General features: G+C 36.6%; 1 pseudogene; it reads right to left on the reverse strand.

The window, feature by feature from the left end:
• Nucleotides 1-12,421: 12,421 nt before the first annotated feature.
• Nucleotides 12,422-14,218, reverse strand: LOC130939609 (inositol transporter 1-like; annotated as a pseudogene).
• Between the last annotated feature and the right edge of the window lie 6,261 nt (nt 14,219-20,479).

Here is a 20,479-nt window from a genome sequence, read left to right on the forward strand (position 1 = left end):
GTCTTTAGAATTCCTGTTTGCTATTTTATATAGCTCACATGAGATCAGCTGATGGACTTCCACTTCTTTTCCCAGCATGATGCAGTGAATCATGACAGCTCTTTTGATGGTAACTTCAGAACGGTTGCTGGTGGGCAATATGGAACGCCCAATGAAATCCAGCCAGCCTCTGGCCACTGGTTTTAGATCTTCTCTTTTGAGTTGAACTGGGATGCCAGTTGTACTGGTAGTCCACTTGGCTCCAGGGACGCATATATCTTCCAAGATCTTGTCCAATCCTTTATTGACCCTCATCATTCTCCTATTAAAGGAGTCTGGGTCATCCTTCAGTTGAGGAATCTTGAATATCTCCCTGATTTTATCAGCATTGGTATGAATGATCTTTCCTCTGACTACGGTCTTATGGTCAAAGAGAGCAGCTCCAATGATTCTTTGCCTTTCTGTCTGCCATAGATTAGCATAGAATTCCTGAACCATGTTCCTTCCCACTTTCGTTTCAGGATTGGTCAGAATTTCCCAATTCCTGTTTCGAATCTGCTCTTGGATCTCCGGATATTCATCTTCTTTCAGATCAAATCTGACTTCCGGGATCACTGATCTGTGACACATTATCTTGTAGTAATGGTCTGAATGTTCTTTAGTTAAGAACTTCCCTTGATTCCAAAGTGGCTTTGGAGTGCTTTCTTTCTTGCCTCTTGGGTTGGGTTGTTTCCCTTTAGGAGCCATGATCAAGAGACACAATAGTTTTTGTGATCACGGGTAAAACACACCAAACTTAGAGCTTTGCTTGTCCTCAAGCAAAAGAGAAGAAAGAAGAGGGATAGGAGGAGAGCAATGTGGAATGGTGATGATGAGGAGGGCGCCGAATAAAATAAATAGGGAGGGGGGTGGGAGTTTTTCGAAAAATAAGAAAGAAATAAAATAGAAGATATGATTTTAAAAGATATGATCAGAAAAAGATAAAATTTAAAAAAAAAAGATATGAATCATAATTTAAAAGATATATTTAAAATTTAATTTTGAAAAGGATTTAAAAAGAAAGTTGAGTTTTGAAAACAAATTTTAAAAGAGTTGGATTGGATTGGAAAACCATTTGGTTTTATAAATTAAGATACATTTGATATTTTTGAAAAAGGGATTTTTAGAAATTAGGATTTTTAGAACACTAATTTGGATTGAAGGATGATAATTTAAAATATGTTTATGCAATAAATCATGAATTGAAACATAAAAAATAAAAATTTTGGATTAAAAACGAAATTGTACCTCCTCCCACCATCCTGGCGTTAAACGCCCAAACGATGCATGTTTTGGGCGTTTAACGCCCAATAGTTGCTTCTCCTGGGCGTTCAACGCCCATTTGGTGCTTCTTTCTGGCGTTGAACGCCAGGAAGTCCTTTGTCACTGGGCGTTTTTCTGAACGCCCAGGATGCTAGCAGACTGGCGTTAAACGCCCAGAAGGTGCATCTTTCTGGCGTTTAACACCCAGAAGATGCTCCTTTCTGGCGTTTAACGCCCAGATGGCTACCCTTACTGGCGTTAAACGCCCAGTGGGTGCTTCTGTTGGGCGTTTGACGCCCAAAGTGTTTCTTACTGGCTTTTTCACGCCAGTAAGCTTCCAATTTCCCTGTACTCTGTAACTTCAACTAATTATTATTTCACCTTTGAAGATACTTAGACTCAAACCTGAAACAAAATCAATTAATTAATTAATACGAATAAAATTAAATTTTGTAAATGGCTGGGTTGCCTCCCAGTAAGCGCTTCTTTAATGTCATTAGCTGGACTGTCACTGATCTTCAATGAAGTCTCAGTCTTGAGCATTCTTGCTCGAAATTATCCTCAAGATAGTGCTTAACTCTTTGTCCATTAACAATGAACTTTTTGTTGGATTCATTATCCTGAAGCTCTACGTATCCATATGGTGATACGCTTGTGATCATATATGGACCTCTCCACTGGGATTTTAATTTTCCGGGGAATAATTTGAGCCTGGAATTAAATAGCAGAACTTTCTGCCCCGGCTCAAAGACTCTGGATGACAATTTCTTATCATGCCATCTTTTTGCTTTCTCTTTGTAAATTTTTGCATTCTCGAAAGCATTGAGTCTAAATTCCTCGAGCTCATTTAACTGGAGCAATCGTCTTTCTCCAGCTAACTTGGCATCAAGGTTCAGGAATCTGGTTGCCCAGTAGGCCTTGTGTTCCAGTTCCACTGGCAAGTGACATGCCTTTCCATACACAAGCTGGTATGGAGAGGTCCCTATAGGGGTCTTAAATGCTGTTCTGTATGCCCACAGAGCATCATCCAAGCTTCTTGCCCAATCCTTTCTACGGTTAATTACAGTCCGTTCCAGGATTCTTTTGAGTTCTCTATTTGAGACTTCAGCTTGCCCATTAGTTTGTGGATGATATGGAGTAGCTACCCTGTGGTTGACTCCATAACGTACCAGAGCAGAGTAAAGCTGTTTATTACAGAAATGAGTGCCCCCATCACTGATTAATACTCTAGGGATACCAAATCTGCTGAAGATATGTTTCTGGAGGAATTTCAACACTGTTTTAGTGTCATTAGTGGGTGTTGCAATAGCCTCCACCCATTTGGATACATAATCCACTGCCACCAGAATATAAGTGTTTGAGTATGATGGTGGGAAAGGTCCCATGAAGTCAATGCCCCATACATCAAACAACTCAATCTCCAAGATTCCTTGTTGAGGCATGGCATAACTGTGAGGTAGGTTGCCTGATCTTTGGCAACTGTCACAATTAAGCACAAATGCTCGGGAATCTTTATAGAGAGTAGGCCAGTAGAAGCCACTTTGGAGGACTCTTGTGGCTGTTCACTCACTTCCAAAATGTCCTCCATACTGTGATCCATGGCAATGCCAAAGGATCTTCTGTGCTTCCTCTTTAGGCACACATCTACGGATTACTCCGTCTGCACATCGCTTGAAGAGATATGGTTCATCCCAAAGATAGTACTTTGCATCTGTGATTAATTTCTTTGATTGCACCCTACTGTACTCTTTGGGTATGAATCTCACTGCCTTGTAGTTTGCAATGTCTGCAAACCATGGCACTTCCTGGATGGCAAACAGTTGCTCATCCGGAAAGGTTTCAGAGATCTCAGTGAGAGGGAGGGACGCCCCTTCTACTGGTTTTATTCGGGACAGGTGATCTGCTACTTGATTTTCTGTCCCTTTTCTGTCTCTTATTTCTATATCAAACTCTTGCAGAAGCAACACCCATCTGATGAGTTTGGGTTTTGAATCCTGCTTTGTGAGTAGATATTTAAGAGCAGCTTGGTCAGTGTACACAATCACTTTTGATCCTACTAAATAGGATCTGAATTTGTCAATGGCGTAAACCACTGCAAGTAGCTCTTTTTCTATGGTTGTGTAATTCTTTTGTGCATCATTTAGAACACGGCTGGCATAGTAAATGATGTGCAGAAGCTTGTCATGCCTTTGTCCCAACACTGCACCAATGGCATGGTCACTGGCATCACACATCAGTTCAAATGGTAATGTCCAGTCTGGTGCAGAGATTATTGGTGCTGTAACCAATTTAGCTTTCAGAGTCTTAAATGCCTGCAGACACTCTTTATCAAAGATAAATGGCGTGTCAGCAGCTAGCAGGTTGCTCAGAGGTTTGGCGATTTTTGAAAAATCCTTTATGAACCTCCTATAGAATCCTGCATGTCCCAGAAAGCTTCTAATGGCCTTAACATTAGCAGGTGGTGGTAATTTCTCAATTACCTCTACCTTAGCTTGATCCACCTCTATTCCCTTGTTCGAAATTTTGTGCCCAAGGACAATTCCTTCAGTCACCATAAAGTGACATTTCTCCCAGTTTAAAACCAGGTTAGTCTCTTGGCATCTTTTCAGAACATGTGCTAAATGGTTAAGGCAGGAGCTAAATGAGTCTCCAAATACTGAAAAGTCATCCATGAAGACTTCCAGGAATTTTTCCACCATATCAGAGAAAATTGAGAGCATGCACCTCTGAAAGGTTGCAAGTGCATTGCACAGGCCAAATGGCATCCTTCTGTATGCAAACACTCCAGATGGGCATGTGAATGCCGTTTTCTCCTGATCCTGGGGATCTACTGCAATTTGATTATAACCTGAATATCCATCCAGGAAGCAGTAGTATTCATGACCTGCTAGTCTTTCTAGCATCTGGTCTATGAATGGTAAAGGAAAATGATCTTTTCTGGTGGCTGTATTGAGCCTTCTATAATCAATACACATACGCCACCCTGTAACTGTTCTTGTGGGAACCAGTTCATTTTTCTCATTATGAACCACTGTCATGCCACCTTTCTTAGGGACAACTTGGACAGGGCTCACCCAGGGGCTGTCAGAAATAGGATAAATAATCACAGCCTCTAGTAATTTAGTGACCTCTTTCTGCACCACTTCTTTCATAGCTGGATTCAGCCGCCTTTGTGGTTAAACCACTGGCTTGGCGTCATCCTCCAGCAAGATTTTGTGCATGCATCTGGCTGGGCTAATGCCTTTAAGATTACTAATGGACCACCCAAGAGCTGTCTTGTGCGTCCTTAGCACTTGAATTAGTGCTTCCTCTTCCTGTGGCTCTAAGGTAGAGCTTATAATTACAGGAAAGGTTTCACCTTCTCCCAGAAAGGCATATTTTAGGGAATGTGGTAATGGTTTGAGCTCGGGTTTAGGAGGTTTCTCCTCTTCCTGAGGGATTTTCAGAGGTTCCATTATTTTCTCTGACTCCTCCAGATCAGGCTGGACGTCTTTAAAGATGTCCTCTAGCTCTGATTCAGGACTCTCAGCCATATTGACCTCTTTTACCAGAGAGTCAATAATATCAACACTCATGCAGTCATTTGGGGTGTCTGGATGTTGCATTGCTTTGACAACATTCAACTTGAACTCCTCCTCATTGACTCTCAAGGTTACTTCCCCTTTTTGGACATCAATGAGGGTTCGTCCAGTTGCTAGGAAAGGTCTTCCTAGAATGAGAGTTGCACTCTTGTGCTCCTCCATTTCCAGCACCACAAAGTCAGTAGGAAAGGCGAATGGCCCAACCTTGACAATCATGTCTTCAATCACGCCTGATGGGTATTTAATGGAGCCATCAGCAAGTTGAAGACATATCCTGGTTGGTTTAATTTCTTCAGTTAAACCAAGCTTTCTGATAGTAGATGCAGGTATTAAGTTGATACTTGCCCCAAGATCACATAAAGCTTGTTTGGTACAATTACCCTCTAATGTGCATGGTATCATAAAGCTCCCAGGATCTTTAAGCTTCTCAGGTAAGCTTTTCAGAATGACTGCACTGCATTCTTCAGTGAGGTAGACTTTTTCAGTTTCCCTCCAATCCTTCTTATGACTTAAGATTTCTTTCATGAACTTAGCATAAGAAGGTATTTGCTCAAGTGCTTCTGCAAACGGAATCTTTATTTCAAGAGTCCTGAGATAGTCTGCAAAGCGGGCAAATTGCTTATCCTGTTCCGCTTGGCGAAGTTTTTGAGGATAAGGCATTTTGGCTTTGTATTCCTCAACCTTAGTTGCTGCAGGTTTATTACCTACAGAAGTAGGTTGGGAGGCCTTCTTAGAAAGGTTGTTATCAGCACTTGTATGTGACTGATTCCCCACTGGCATTTGAATGCCAGTGGTGGGAGCTGGAGTGGCGTTAGATGCCACTTCCTTGTTTGTTACTGGCGTTTGAACGCCAGAACCATGCTCCCTTTGGGCGTTTAACGCCGGATTCATGCTTGTTTCTGGCGTTGAACGCCAGGAATGAGCATGGTCTGGGCGTTTAGCGCCAGCTTTGTTCCTCTCTGGGCTCTGATTGTCCTCAGAGGGATTTTGAGTATCCTCTTGTTCATTTCTTGGTTTCCTGCTACTTTGAAGTGAGGTATTTAATGTTTTCCCACTTCTTAATTGAACTGCTTGGCATTCTTCTGTTATTTGTTTTGACAGTTGCTTTTCTGTCTGCTTTAATTGTACTTCCATGTTCCTGTTAGCCATTCTTGTTTCCTGTAATATTTCCTTGAATTCGGCTAGCTGCTGGGTTAGAAAATCTAATTGCTGATTGAATTCATTAGCCTGATCCACTAGACTGAGTTCTGCAGTTACTGTTTTAGCTTCTTCTTTCATAGAGGATTCACTGCTTAGGTACAGATGCTGATTTCTGGAAACTGTATCAATAAGCTCCTGAGCTTCTTCAATTGTTTTTCTCATGTGTATAGATCCACCAGCTGAGTGGTCTAGAGAAATCTGAGCTTTTTCTGTAAGCCCATAGTAGAAGATGTCTAATTGCACCCATTCTGAAAACATTTCAGAGGGGCATTTCCTTAGCATCTCTCTGTATCTTTCCCATGCATCATAAAGAGATTCATTATCTCCTTGTTTGAAGCCTTGGATGTTTAGCCTTAGCTGTGTCATCCGTTTGGGAGGGAAATAGTGATTTAGGAATTTTTCTGACAGCTGTTTCCATGTTTTTATGCTGTTCTTAGGCTGGTTATTTAACCACCTCTTAGCTTGATCTTTTACAGCAAATGAAAACAGTAATAATCTGTAGACATCCTGATCTACTTCCTTATCATGTACTGTATCAGCAATTTGCAGAAATTGTGCCAGAAACTCTGTAGGTTCTTCATGTGGAAGACCAGAATACTGGCAGTTTTGCTGCACCATGATAATGAGCTGAGGATTCAGCTCAAAGCTACTAACTCCAATGGAGGGTATACAGATACTACTCCCATATGAAGCAGTAGTGGGGTTAGCATATGACCCCAGAGTCCTCTTGGACTGTCCATTCATACTTACTTCCATAATGGAATACAAGTTGAGAATTTATATGTTGAGGATTATTTATTTTATAGTAATGGAATAACAAAAAATGGGATATAGATATAAAAATATTTTGAAGATATTTTGTGAAAGAAAATTATATTTTTTTTTAAAAAAAATAAAATTAAAATTTGAATTTTATGATGAAAGAGAAAAACTCACAAAAGACACAAAACTTAAAATTTTTAGATCTAATGTTCCTTAATTTTCGAAAATTTTTGGAGGGAAAACACCAAGGAACACCAAACTTAAAAATTTTAAGATCAAGACACAAGAAAAACTCAAGAACACTTTGAAGATTCACAAGAACACCAAAAACGCAAGAAAGAACACCAAACTTAAAATTTTTAGAAAATCAAGACAAGTTTTCGAAAATTAAAGAAAGATTAATAAGAAAACACCAAACTTAGAGTTTGGCACAAGATTGAATCAAGAAAAATTATTTTTGAAAAAGGTTCCAAAGCGTAAATCCAATTATCAGGAACAACTTGAAGATCAATGAAGAACCAAGAGCAATAACACGAAAATTTTAGAGAAAATATAAAATATGCAATTAACACCAAACTTAGAACAAGACACTAAACTCACGAAAATTAGCAATTAATTAAAAGAAAAATAATAAATTTTGAAAAGTAATTTTTGAAAAGAAACTATTCTATCAATATTGATTTAATGACTCTATAAAAATAAGAACAAAAATAAAAATAAATTATTCCTAATCTAAGAAATAAAATAAGCCTTTAGTTGTCCAAACTCAATAATCCCCGGCAACGGCGCCAAAAACTTGGTGCACGAATTTGTGATTCGCACAACTAACCAGCAAGTGCACTGGGTCGTCCAAGTAATACCTTACGTGAGTAAGGGTCGATCCCACGGAGATTATTGGCTTGAAGCAATCAATATTTATTTTATTTGTCTTAGTCAGGATGTCAACAAAATTGTTTGGATTACTTGAACAATAGAGTTACTTGTTTATAAAGGGCTGTGGAATATGTTGGAGTTTTGGAGATGCTTAGTCATTTGACTTCAACTTTTCCTTAAAATCCTTCATCACACGCAAGGTCCTTCCATGGCAAGCTCTATGTAGGGTGTCACCGTTGTCAATGGCTACCTCCCATCCTCTCAGTGAAAACGTTCCTATGCTCTGTCACAGCACGGCTAATCATTTGTCGGTTCTCAATCGGGTTGGAATAGAATCCATTGATTCTTTTGCGTCTGTCACTAACGCCCAGCCCTCAGGAGTTTGAAGCACGTCACAGTCATTCAATCCCAGAATCCTACTCGGAATACCACAGACAAGGTTTAGACTTTCCGGATTCTCATGAATGCCGCCATCAATCCAGCTTATACCACGAAGATTCTGTTGGGGAATCTAAGAGATATTCATTCAGTCTGATGTAGAACGGAGGTGGTTATCAGGCACGCGTTCATGGATTGAGGAAGGTGATGAGTGTCACGGATCATCACCTTCTTCACAATTAAGCGCGAATAAACATCTTAGATAAGAACAAGCGTGTTTGAATGGAAAACAAAGGAATTGTATTAAATCATCGAGATGCTGCAGAGCTCCTCACCCCCAACAATGGAGTTTAGAGACTCATGCCGTCAAAAGTATGTAATTCAGATCTGAAAAATGTCATGAGGTACCAGAAATGTCTGTAAAAGTTGTTTAAATAGTAAACTAGTAACCTAGGTTTACAGAAAATGAATAAACTAAGATAATTGGTGCAGAAATCCACTTCTGGGGCCCACTTGGTGTGTGCTGGGGCTGAGATTAAAGCTATCCACGAGTAGAGGCCTTTCCTGGCGTTAAACTCCAGGTTATGACGTGTTTTGGGCGTTCAACTCCGGATCATGACGTTTTTCTGGCGTTTAACTCCAGACAGCAACATGTACTTGGCGTTCAACGCCAAGTTACGTCGTCTATCTTCGCGCAAAGTATGGACTATTATATATTGCTGGAAAGCCCTGGATGTCTACTTTCCAACGCCGTTGAGAGCGCGCCAATTGGGCTCCTGTAGCTCCAGAAAATCCATTTCGAGTGCAGGGAGGTCAGGATCCAACAGCATCAGTAGTCCTTTTTCAGCCTACGTCAGATTTTTGCTCAGCTCCCTCAATTTCAGCCAGAAAATACCTGAAATCACAGAAAAACACACAAACTCATAGTAAAGTCCAGAAATATGATTTTTGCCTAAAAACTAATAATATTTAACTAAAAACTAATTAAAACATGCTAAAATCTACATGAAATTACCCCCAAAAAGCGTATAAAATATCCGCTCATCAGCTAGCCACTGCATCTACCCAGGAAAACTCGTATCTCAGATAAGTGAAAGTGTATAAGCCAATAATTAATTCAATATCAATCATTCATTATCATTTTTGTCATTATACATAACACCATTATCATTTTCGCACTTTCTCAACCATAATTCATTACTTCAAAACTTTATTCACCATCAAGTAAATTCCTTCTCTAAGTTTTACCCCTCTCTATGATTTAAAAACTAAATTGGGACTTTAGTAGGTAATTATAGAGGTTTGGAAGTTAGAAAATAGGTTGAAAATCACAAAATTTTTAAAATATGGGTTCCGCGTACTGATGCCATATTTTGCGTATACGGGGGTGTCATTTGCTCAACTCGCGTACGTGACCATTGTCCACGTACGCGAGCCCCTTGGACAGAGGAGATGTCTCGCATCGTGTGGCACTTGCTCGCGTACGCGCGTGCGAGCCTGTAAAACTCCCCTCTCGCGTATGCATGCATACGTCTGCGTACGCGAGATGTCTAGACAGAGCCGAACATCCACGCCGCATGTGTGTTTGCTTACGCATGTCCTCCATAAAGGTTAGAAAGCTACTAAATCCTGCAGAATTCACTTTTGCACACCAAACTTCTGAAGCGCATAACTTTTTCTTTAAAAATTATTTTTTGTCCGTTCTTTTAACGGTGTAAACTTCACGGAACCTATTTTGTTTTAAAATAAGTTTGGAAAAGTTTGAAGATCCAGAAGCTAAGTTAGCCAGCCAAAGTTTGGTCAAAAATAAGTTTTTTCCCAAAAATACAAACCTCTATTTTTACCAACTTTCATTCAAAAACCAAAATCTCACACCACAAATCATCATCAAATATCACAAATATTTATGCATGGTCTAATGTTATACTCTACTTAATATTTTCATCAACATTACCAAACATTAACATAATTACACATTCCAACCAATCATATGGTCGTCTAGCCTAAGTTTTCACATGACATTATATATTATCTACGAGAAACCAAAACATACCTTGGATGATTTTTTCCTAAGCCAAAATCACCTCCATTCTACCGTTCCTTAAGTGTCCACATCCCCAAAGCCTCTCCAAATGGAATTCCAGCCTCCAAGGTTCAATCTCTAACTTTTAATACTGCCAATGGGCCTTAATTCAACATAATTCAATCTATTTCCACAACATGTCACCACAATAAACATCAAAGCTTACTAATTCAATAATCCATAAGGAGTTTAAGAATTTTTACCTTCCTCAAGCATCAATAGAACCAAACCCAATCATTTTCTCAATCTAATTCAAACATAGAACATAAAAATCACATAATTTATCAAATTCAAAATCTTAAATTTTCGAATTCTAGGAGAGGAAGGCTGAGTGATAAATTGAGATTTTCTTGTCAAATTGTTTTAATTGGTTTTGTAGAGATCGATGCAGTGGTCGCGTGATCGCAAACGGTGTGGCGATCGGAACTCTGGATTTGAAGTTATATGAGATTGAGTGAGAGGTTAGGGTTTGAGCTCTTGCTCCTTCCCTTTCATGGAGTTTCAGCGTGTTTCCCTTTTGATTTGGGGAAGAAGAGCTGAACTTTATGTTTATATATTGGGCCACAGGCCCAGTTTGGGTTTGGTTCAATCGGTTTGGCCCGTTGGTCTAGTTTTAGGCCAAATTCTTTAAAATTAGTATTAAAATTCGTACTTTTAGTATTTCTACCTCTTTAGACTAATAAAATTTAATTTTGTAATTTATTTGATTAATAAGTAAAATATTGGCTAATTACTCTTTAATTACGCGTGGTTTATAATTTACTCTATCTAATTCACTACTGCATTGCAAGTTAAATCGATTAAGCCAAGAGAGAAGCCGAGCATCATCATTTTTCTCAATTTTTTTATATTTTCTTGTTTAATTTTAGAAACTTCAGTATTCATTAAAGGGTCATTTTTTAATTTTAATATTGGATAGATGGTTGTATTTTGCTTTGTTATTGGAAGTTAGTCTGTTTCACTCAACTGTGCAAGTCACATTCAAAGAACTCAGAGGGTCAATTTTCATTCACATGAGACCGGACCCTCCGATTTGTACAACCTCAAATCTGAACTTATCACTCAAAAAATTTGATTCTCAAATTTTAATTGATATTTCGTCTAACCCCAAATCTAAGCCTCAGATTTGACTTTCACAACTAAAAAATAAAAAATCACCTCCATATTGAATTAAAATACCCCTAGCTTTTCCATGACTAACGATAACACAACAACAATTGCTATTAAAAAAAATGAGCCTTCTAGCATACTATACCCTTTGAAGCTTATTTTTTTAGTAATGAAAATTGTTATTGTGTTATCGTTAGTCATGGAAAACTTGGGTGTTTTAATTCAATATAAATGTGATTTTTTTATTGCAAAAATCAAATCTGAGGTCACATTGGGAGTTAGGAAAATTTTCAATTAAAATATGAGGGTCAGATTTCTAGAGTGATAAGTTCAAATTTGAGGGTGTACAAATCGAAGGGTTTGATTTGTAGGTAGTTAATTTTTTTATTTTCACCGTAAGACAAATCGATAGGTCAAATTTTAAAATAAAAAAAAATTAAAATTCATTAAGAATGCATTAGGTTTAGCATGGAACGGTGTCGTTTTAAGGTTGCGGGATTTTTTTGTCCCTAAACCTTTCTACCACTTCAACGTGGGACACTGTTACGGCCATGTCAACATAACAACATCCACGTCAGATATCTCCGTTACGTTTCACAATCTCAATTGGACAGAAGGATCCAAATGTCCTGGTTTTGTGAAAGATATCTGACAGTGGAGGCGTACCTACATTCACACTATCTTGATTTGTTGTTCTTAATCTTAATGTGTGATTCTTTAATTTTCTTCAACCAAAATCTACCAAATTCTTATTTATGCTAAATAACAACTCTCTGATGGAGCCAGGGTTGCAAAGTGATTTTGGTATGTAGGAACCAAAAACTTGGAGTTCTATTTATACTTATTTATTGGTTTTCATTAAACCCTAAAGGCCCCAAGTAAAATAGAATCTGATTTTACTCTCATTTAAACCCAAATCAAAAGTAATAATGGTTTATTCTATTTAACATTTATAACCATAAATGAGATTAACTATATATAAATCATATAATATGAAATAGCTAATGTGATTATAATTGATTATATGTATTGCCCACAAATAAATTAAAAATTATAATTTTCTAACAATATAGTGACTCATTTTGTGTACACATAAAACGATCAATAAACAATGATTGTTAATCAACAAATAACAATACATAAGAATGAAAAATCATGTATTTGTTTTCTCAACTAGATTTATGTCGTTTTTGTCTTTTCCGTAGGCTTTTTCCTTCCAAATGTTTGAAACTTCTTCAAAGGTCAATCCTTTTGTCTCTGGCATGTAAATGATCACAAAAATAATTGCAACCACAGTGACTCCCAAGAGAATCATGAAACTCCCACCAAGCCCTATAGCATCAACTACTGAAAGAAAACTAATAGACATTATAACACTACAAATCCAATTCACAGTTGCAGACATGCCACCATATATTCCTCTATACTCTTCAGGATAAATCTCTGAGTTCACTGCCCATGGCACAGGACCCATACCAGGGGCAAAGAATATGATATACAAAGCCAAACCAACAATCGCAAGCCAAGCATATACTTGACTGGCATTGCCATGTCCTATAATAAAGCATTCCACAAAGAGGATGGTCAAAGATATAGCCACACCTGATAAGCTACCAAGAGTAAGCTTTTTACGGCCTGGAGCATCGATAAGATAGATTCCAAGAATTGTGCCACCGGCATTCAAGCCAGAAACAACGAGGGACAAGAACAATGCAGCGTCATTTGGATTATTATTGGACTATAATACATGACAATGCTAATACCGGTAAATTGTTGGAATGCTTGAAGTCCAGCCCCACATATAAACGCAACTCTAATTTCTTTCAGTTTGAACACATCATTGTAGTTAACTTTGACCTTATTTTTCTGTTCTTTCTCCAAGTGAAATTCGAGAATCTCAATCTCATCTTCTAAACGAGGTGATGGGTAAATCTTGGATAGAACATTAGCGGCTGCTTCTTTCTTATTCTGTAGGTTAAAGAAAAAAAATTCACATACAAGAAGAATAACAATGAATTTCGAATATGTTTTACATGTATTGACATGTATAGGTTTTACCTTAAAATAGAGCCATCTTGGGGATTCGGGGAGGAAGATCATAAAAACTAATTGGACCACTGCAGGTGATCCTGCAACTCCGAGCATCCAACGCCACGTACCCGGGACCTACATGCAAAAATTGATTTTATCAGGAAACTATTTTTACTAAAAAGTTAAATTGATAGGAGGAGGTGTATGAATGATTATATCTCTAATACATTCTTTTTTTCAAAAACATATGGTGTGTTTACCTTAATTTTTACATATATAGGTCATTATTATCTTTTTATTTGTCTTATATTAAATTCTTTCTTTTGGAGTCAACAAGATTTGAATTCTAGACCTTTAAATTATAGAAACTACGATACCATGTTGTAAAATTACTTCGCCCAAAAATTTAAGTTTAAAGAAAAAATATATAAATAATTATATCTCTAACAGATTTAATTAGATATCATAAAATCATGATTGAGTACTTAACAAGAAAAACTGTTATTATTGTTGTTACACTTATTATTAACAATCTAGTGGTGGTTAGCAAATTATGTATGCTTACCTTTGTCAAGGCATAATTGATGACAAATGAAAGAAATTGTCCACCGGTAATCATAAGAGCATTGAAGCCAACTAATCCTCCTCTTATTTCAGATGGTGATACTTCTGCAATATAAACAGGAGCAGTAACGGAAGTTGCACCAACACCAAGGCCAACCAAAAAAGGGCCTATTATAATAACATAAGGATTTGGTGCAATCGCCATAATAAGTGATCCTACGGCAAAACAAAAATCTGCCACTACAATAGCCATCTTACGCCCTAAAACATCATTAATGTAACCGCCAATGGTAGCACCAAATATTGCACCAACCAAGGCCATAGCAACAATAAGTTCCTGCAAATATGAACACATAAATACACACAAATATATAAAACATAAAAATAAAAAAGTAAAGTCTATGGTTATTATTATGATGATTATGGTGGCTATCATATTTAAAAGAATTATTTGATAATAAAAATATTATTTTAAATTTTACAATATTTTACGAAAATTAAAGTTACTGTGTAAACGCCATAACAATAGATATCATATTATGCGCCCAAAACAAAAACTAACATTCATGTATAGGTTACTGAATTCTTCTTCTTCTTTTCCTTACCTTTTTCATAATTTTCAATCAATTCCAAAAAGTCTAGCATTGTTAAGTCGTACTGGGTGTCTTATTTTTTTTCACTTAGGTCGGTCTTGTATTTGTAAGATTTTTATTTTTTTTTTCTTTTTGAGACTTTATTTTAAGGTTATGTGGAGATGATATTGTAAATTATCAGATAATTTGACATGTTTAACTGAATGATCTAACAGTTTGTAATTATAGAAGTAGCTATATTTTTTTAATAAATGCTTAATTTTTTTTGCCATGTTTGACTAAATGAAAATCAAATTATCCGCTCATCACAACACCAAACTTAAATTGTTTCTTGTCCCCAAGCAACTGAAAATCAAATAGGATAAAAAGAAGAGAATATACTATAAATTTCAAAATATCAATGAATATTAATTCTAATTAGATGAGCGGGACTTTTAGCTTTTTGCTTCTGAACAGTTTTGGCATCTCACTTTTTCCTTTGAAGTTTAGAATGATTGGCATCTCTAGGAACTTAGAATTTCAGATAGTGTTATTGATTCTCCTAGTTAAGTATGTTGATTCTTGAACACAGCTACTTTTATGAGTCTTGGCCGTGGCCCTAAGCACTTTGTTTTCCAGTATTACCACCAGATACATAAATGCCACAGACACATAACTGGGTGAACCTTTTCAGATTGTGACTTAGCTTTGCTAAAGTCCCCAGTTAGAGGTATCCAGAGATCTTAAGCACACTCTTTTTGCTTTGGATCACGACTTTAACCACTCAGTCTCAAGCTTTTCACTTGGACCTGCATGCCACAAGCACATGGTTAGGGACAGCTTGATTTAGCCGCTTAGGCCTGGATTTTATTTCCTTGGGCCCTCCTATCCATTGATGCTCAAAGCCTTGGATCCTTTTTACCCTTGCCTTTTGGTTTTAAGGGCTATTGGCTTTTTCTGATTGCTTTTTCTTTCTTTCTTTCTATTTTTTTCGCCAATTATTTTTTTATTTTTTTTCACCATTCACTGCTTTTTCTTGCTTCAAGAATCAAATTTATGATTTTTCAGATTGTCAATAACATTTCTCTTTGTTCATCATTCTTTCAAGAGCCAACAATTTTAACATTCATAAACAACAAGATCAAAATTTATGCACTGTTCAAGCATTCATTCAGAAAACAAAAAGTATTGTCACCACATCAATATAATTAAACTAAATTCAAGGATAAATTTGAAATTCATGTACTTCTTGTTCTTTTGAATTAAAAATATTTTTCATTTAAGAGAGGTGAAGGATTCATAGAATTATTCATAGCCTTAAGACATAGTTACTAAATAATAATAATCATGTAATAAAGACATAAACATAGATAAACATATAACATATAAAAAAACGAAAAGCAGAAAAAAAATTTAAGAACAAGGAATGAGTCCACCTTAGTGAGGGTGGTGCCTTCTTGAAGGACCATTGATGCTTTTTGGGCTCCTTTATGTCTCTTCCTTGCCTCTGTTGCTTGATCCCTAGTGATTTTAGTGCTCTTATCTTTATTTGCTCCCAATAGTTGTGTGGAGGATAATTTATCCCCTTAGGTATCTCAGGGATCTCTTGATTTGCAGTCAAATATTCTACCACTGAGCTATAAACCCTTTAGATGAGTCTTTCCATCTCCCATGACTCGGAGGTTGAGGCTTATTGTCTTCCCTTTTTTCTTTTCTTTTTCTTTTTTTTTTTGAGGTTTCTCTGAATTGTTGATTTTTAGTTTCTCTTGACTTTCTCTTCAGAGTCCTTTCAGGTTCAGGATCTGCTTCAATAAGAATGTTCTTGTCCTTGCTCCTGCTCATATGAAAAAGAAGGGAATAGAAAATAATAATAGGGATCCTCTTTGTCCAGATATAGAGGTTCCTTTATGTGAGTAGAAAAGAAGAAGAATAAGAAGGAGAAGAAGAAAATTCGAACTCAGAGAGAGGGGGTTCGAATTTTAGGATGAAGAGAAGTGTTAGTAAATAAATAAAATAAATAGAAAGAGATGAGGGGGAGAGAAATTCGAAAATAATTTTGAAAAATGGGTTAGTAATTTCGAAAATTAAAGGAAGAAATAAAATTAAAATTAAAATTTGAAATAATTACTTAATTAAAAAGAATTTTGAAAAAGAAGTGGGATATTTTCGAAAATTGAAGAGGGAAAAGTAGTTAGGTGGTTTTGAAAAAGATAAAAGATAAAACAAACAAATAAATCAATTAGTTAGTTGAAAAAGATTTGAAAATTAATTTTGAAAAGATAAGAAGTTAGAAAATATTTTTGAAATTAAAGTTTGAAAAAGATATGATATGAAAAGATATGATTAAAAAAAGATATGATTTTGGAAAGATAAGATTTGAAAAGATATTTTTGAAAAGATATGATTTTAAAAGATATGGTTTTAAAAAGATATGATTGAAATTTGTTTTGAAAAAGATTTGAATTTTAAAATCACAATTAATGACTTGACTCACAAGAAATCACAAGATATGATTCTAGAACTTAAAATTTGGATCTTTCTTAACAAGAAAGTAACAAACTTGAAATTTTTGAATCAAAACATTAATTTTTGTTGTTATTTTCGAAAATATGATGTAAAGATAAGAAAAAGATTTTGAAAAAGATTTTTGAAATTTTCGAAAATAATAAAAAATGGAAAAGATATGATTTTTGAAAAAGATTTTAAAAAGATATGATTTAAAAAGATAAGATATTTTTGATTTTTGATTTTTTTTGAATTTTTTTATGATGAGAGAGAAAAACACTGAAAATACTCAATGCATGAAAATTTTGGATCAAAACACATGATGGATGCAAGAACACTATGAATGTCAAGATGAACACCAAGAACACTTTGAAGATCATGATGAACATCAAGAACATATTTTTGAAAAATTTTCAATGTAAAGAAAACATGCAAAACACCAAACTTAGAAATTTTTCATGTTTAGACTCTATGAATGCAAGAATGCATATGAAAAACACCATACAACACAAAACAAGAAAATATGAAGATCAAACAAGAGGATTCATCAAGAACAACTTGAAGATCATGAAGAACACCATGAATGCATTAAGTTTTCGAAAATTTTATGCAAGAAAAAGATGAACATGCAATTGACACCAAACTTATGACTTGACACAAGACTCAAACAAGAAACACAAAATATTTTTTATTTTTATGATTTTATAATTTTTTTTGTATTTTATTTGATTTTTTTCGAAAAACATATAAGAAAAAGAAAATAAGAAATTCAAAATTTTTAATAAGGATTCCAGGAATCTTCGCAATGTTAGTCTAAAGCTCTGGTCCAGGAATTAGACATGGCTTAATAGCCAGCCAAGCTTTCAATGAAAGCTCCAGTCCAAAACACTAGACATGGCTAATGGCCAGCCAAACTTTAGCATACAGCTAATATTCAAATTAGTTTGCCTCTATGAAGATGGTTTTGAAGCCTCAGTCCAAAAGAATTTAGACATGGCTTTACAGCCAGCCAGGCTTCAACATGCTTCATGAAACTCTATAATCCATTCTTAAAAATTCTGAAGAACAGGATAAGTAATATAATTTTTTTTTCGAAATTTAAGAATAATAAAACAAAATAAAATAAAATAAAATTACCCAATCTGAGCAACAAGATGAGCCGTCAGTTGTCCATACTCGAACAATCCCCGGCAACGGCGCCAAAAACTTGGTGGGCGAAATTGTGATTCATGCTTGAATTGTTGTTCAAAATTAATTCTCTAAAGCTCCGGTCCAGGAATTAGACATGGCTTAATAGCCAGCCAAGCTTTCAATGAAAGCTCCAGTCCAAAACACTAGACATGGCTAATGGCCAGCCAAGCTTTAGCATACAACTAATATTCAAATTAGTTTGCCTCTATGAAGATGGTTTTGAAGCCTCAGTCCAAAAGAATTTAGACATGGCTTTACAGCCAGCCAAGCTTCAACATGCTTCATGAAACTCTATAATCCATTCTTAAAAATTCTGAAGAACAGGATAAGTAATATAATTTTTTTTTCGAAATTTAAGAATAATAAAACAAAATAAAATAAAATAAAATTACCCAATCTGAGCAACAAGATGAGCCGTCAGTTGTCCATACTCAAACAATCCCCGGCAACGGCGCCAAAAACTTAGTGCACGAAATTGTGATTCATATGTTTATGTAAAATTCATCACTCTTTTTTTCCTTGGAAATGGCGCCAAAAACTTGGTGCCAATACCATGATTCACAACTTCGCACAACTAACCAGCAAGTGCACTGGGTCGTCCAAGTAATACCTTACGTGAGTAAGGGTCAATCCCACGGAGATTGTTGGTATGAAGCAAGCTATGGTCATTGATGAGCGGATAATTTGTACGCTTTTTGGCATTGTTTTTAGGGTGTTTTTGGTAGTTTTAGTTGAGTTTTTATTATATTTTTATTAGTTTTTAGTTAAAATTCACTTTTCTGGACTTTACTATGAGTTTGTGTGTTTTTCTGTGATTTCAGGTATTTTCTGGCTGAAATTGAGGGATCTGAGCAAAAATCTGATCCAGAGACTCAAAAGGACTGCAGATGCTGTTGGATTCTGACCTCCCTGCACTCGAAGTGGATTTTCTGGAGCTACAGAAGCCCAATTGGCGCGCTCTTAACGGCGTTGGAAAGTAGACATCCTGGGCTTTCCAGCAATATATGATAGTCTATACTTTGCCCAAGATTTGATGGCCCAAACCGGCGTTCAAAGTCACCTACAGAAATCCCAGCGTTAAACGCCGGAACTGGCACCTAAATGGGAGTTAAACGCCCAAACTGGCACCAAAATGGGAGTTAAACGCCAAGAGGAGTCTCTACACGAAAATTACTTCATTGCTCAGCCCAAGCACACACCAAGTGGGCCCGGAAGTGGATTTTTATGTCATTTACTCACCTTTGTACACCTTAGGCTACTAGTTTTCTATATATAGTACCTTTTACTATTGTATTTTAATCTTTGGACATCTAGTTCTTAGATCAGATCTTGGTTCTTCTGGTTCCCTCTCTGGGGCCGAAACCAATGATCACTTTTGTTCTTATGTATTTTCAACGGTGGAGTTTCTACACACCATAGATTAAGGTGTGGAGCTCTGCTGTACCTCGAGTATTAATGCAATTACTATTGTTCTTCTATTCAATTCCACTTGTTCTTTGTCCAAGATATCACTTGTTCTTCAACATGATGAAGGTGATGATTGACGCCCATCACCATTCTCAACTATGAACAAAGTGACTGACAACCACTCTTGTTCTACACGCATCTGAGGCTTAGTGAATATCTCTTGGATTCTTTAATCGGAATCTTCGTGGTATAGGCAGGACCTGATGGCGGCATTCAAGAGAATCCGGAAGGTCTAAACCTTGTCTGTGGTGTTCTGAGTAGGATTCAATGACTGAATGACTGTGACGTGCTTCAAACCTGTAACCTACTGGGTGTTAGTGACAGACGCAAAAGAGTGATTCTATTCCGGTAGGGGAGGGAACCAAACCGGTGATTGGCAGTACTGTGACAGAGTGCGTGCATTAGCTTTCACTGCGCGGATGGGAGGTAGCTGCTGACAACAGTGAAACCCTACACGAGCTTGCCATGGAAAGGAGTAAGAAGGATTGGATGAAGACAGTAGGAAAGCAGAGAGACGGAAGGGAAGGCATCTTCATGCGCTTATCTGAAGTTCCTACCAATGAATTACATAAGTATCTCTATCTTTATCTTTTATATTATTTTCGTTCATCATCATCATACATTTGAGTCTGCCTGACTGAGATTTACAAGGTGACCATAGCTTGCTTCATACCAACAATCTCCGTGGGATCAACCCTTACTCACGTAAGGTATTACTTGGACGACCCAGTGCACTTGCTGGTTAGTTGTGCGAAGTTGTAGTGATCACAATTTCGCGCACCAAGTTTTTGGCGCCGTTGCCGGGGATTGTTTGTGTATGGACAACTGACGGTTCATCTTGTTGCTTAGATTAGGTATTTTTTTTTCAGAGTTCTTAAGAA

Source organism: Arachis stenosperma, chromosome 7 (genome assembly GCF_014773155.1).
Source record: "Arachis stenosperma cultivar V10309 chromosome 7, arast.V10309.gnm1.PFL2, whole genome shotgun sequence".
Taxonomy (NCBI): Eukaryota; Viridiplantae; Streptophyta; class Magnoliopsida; order Fabales; family Fabaceae; genus Arachis; species Arachis stenosperma.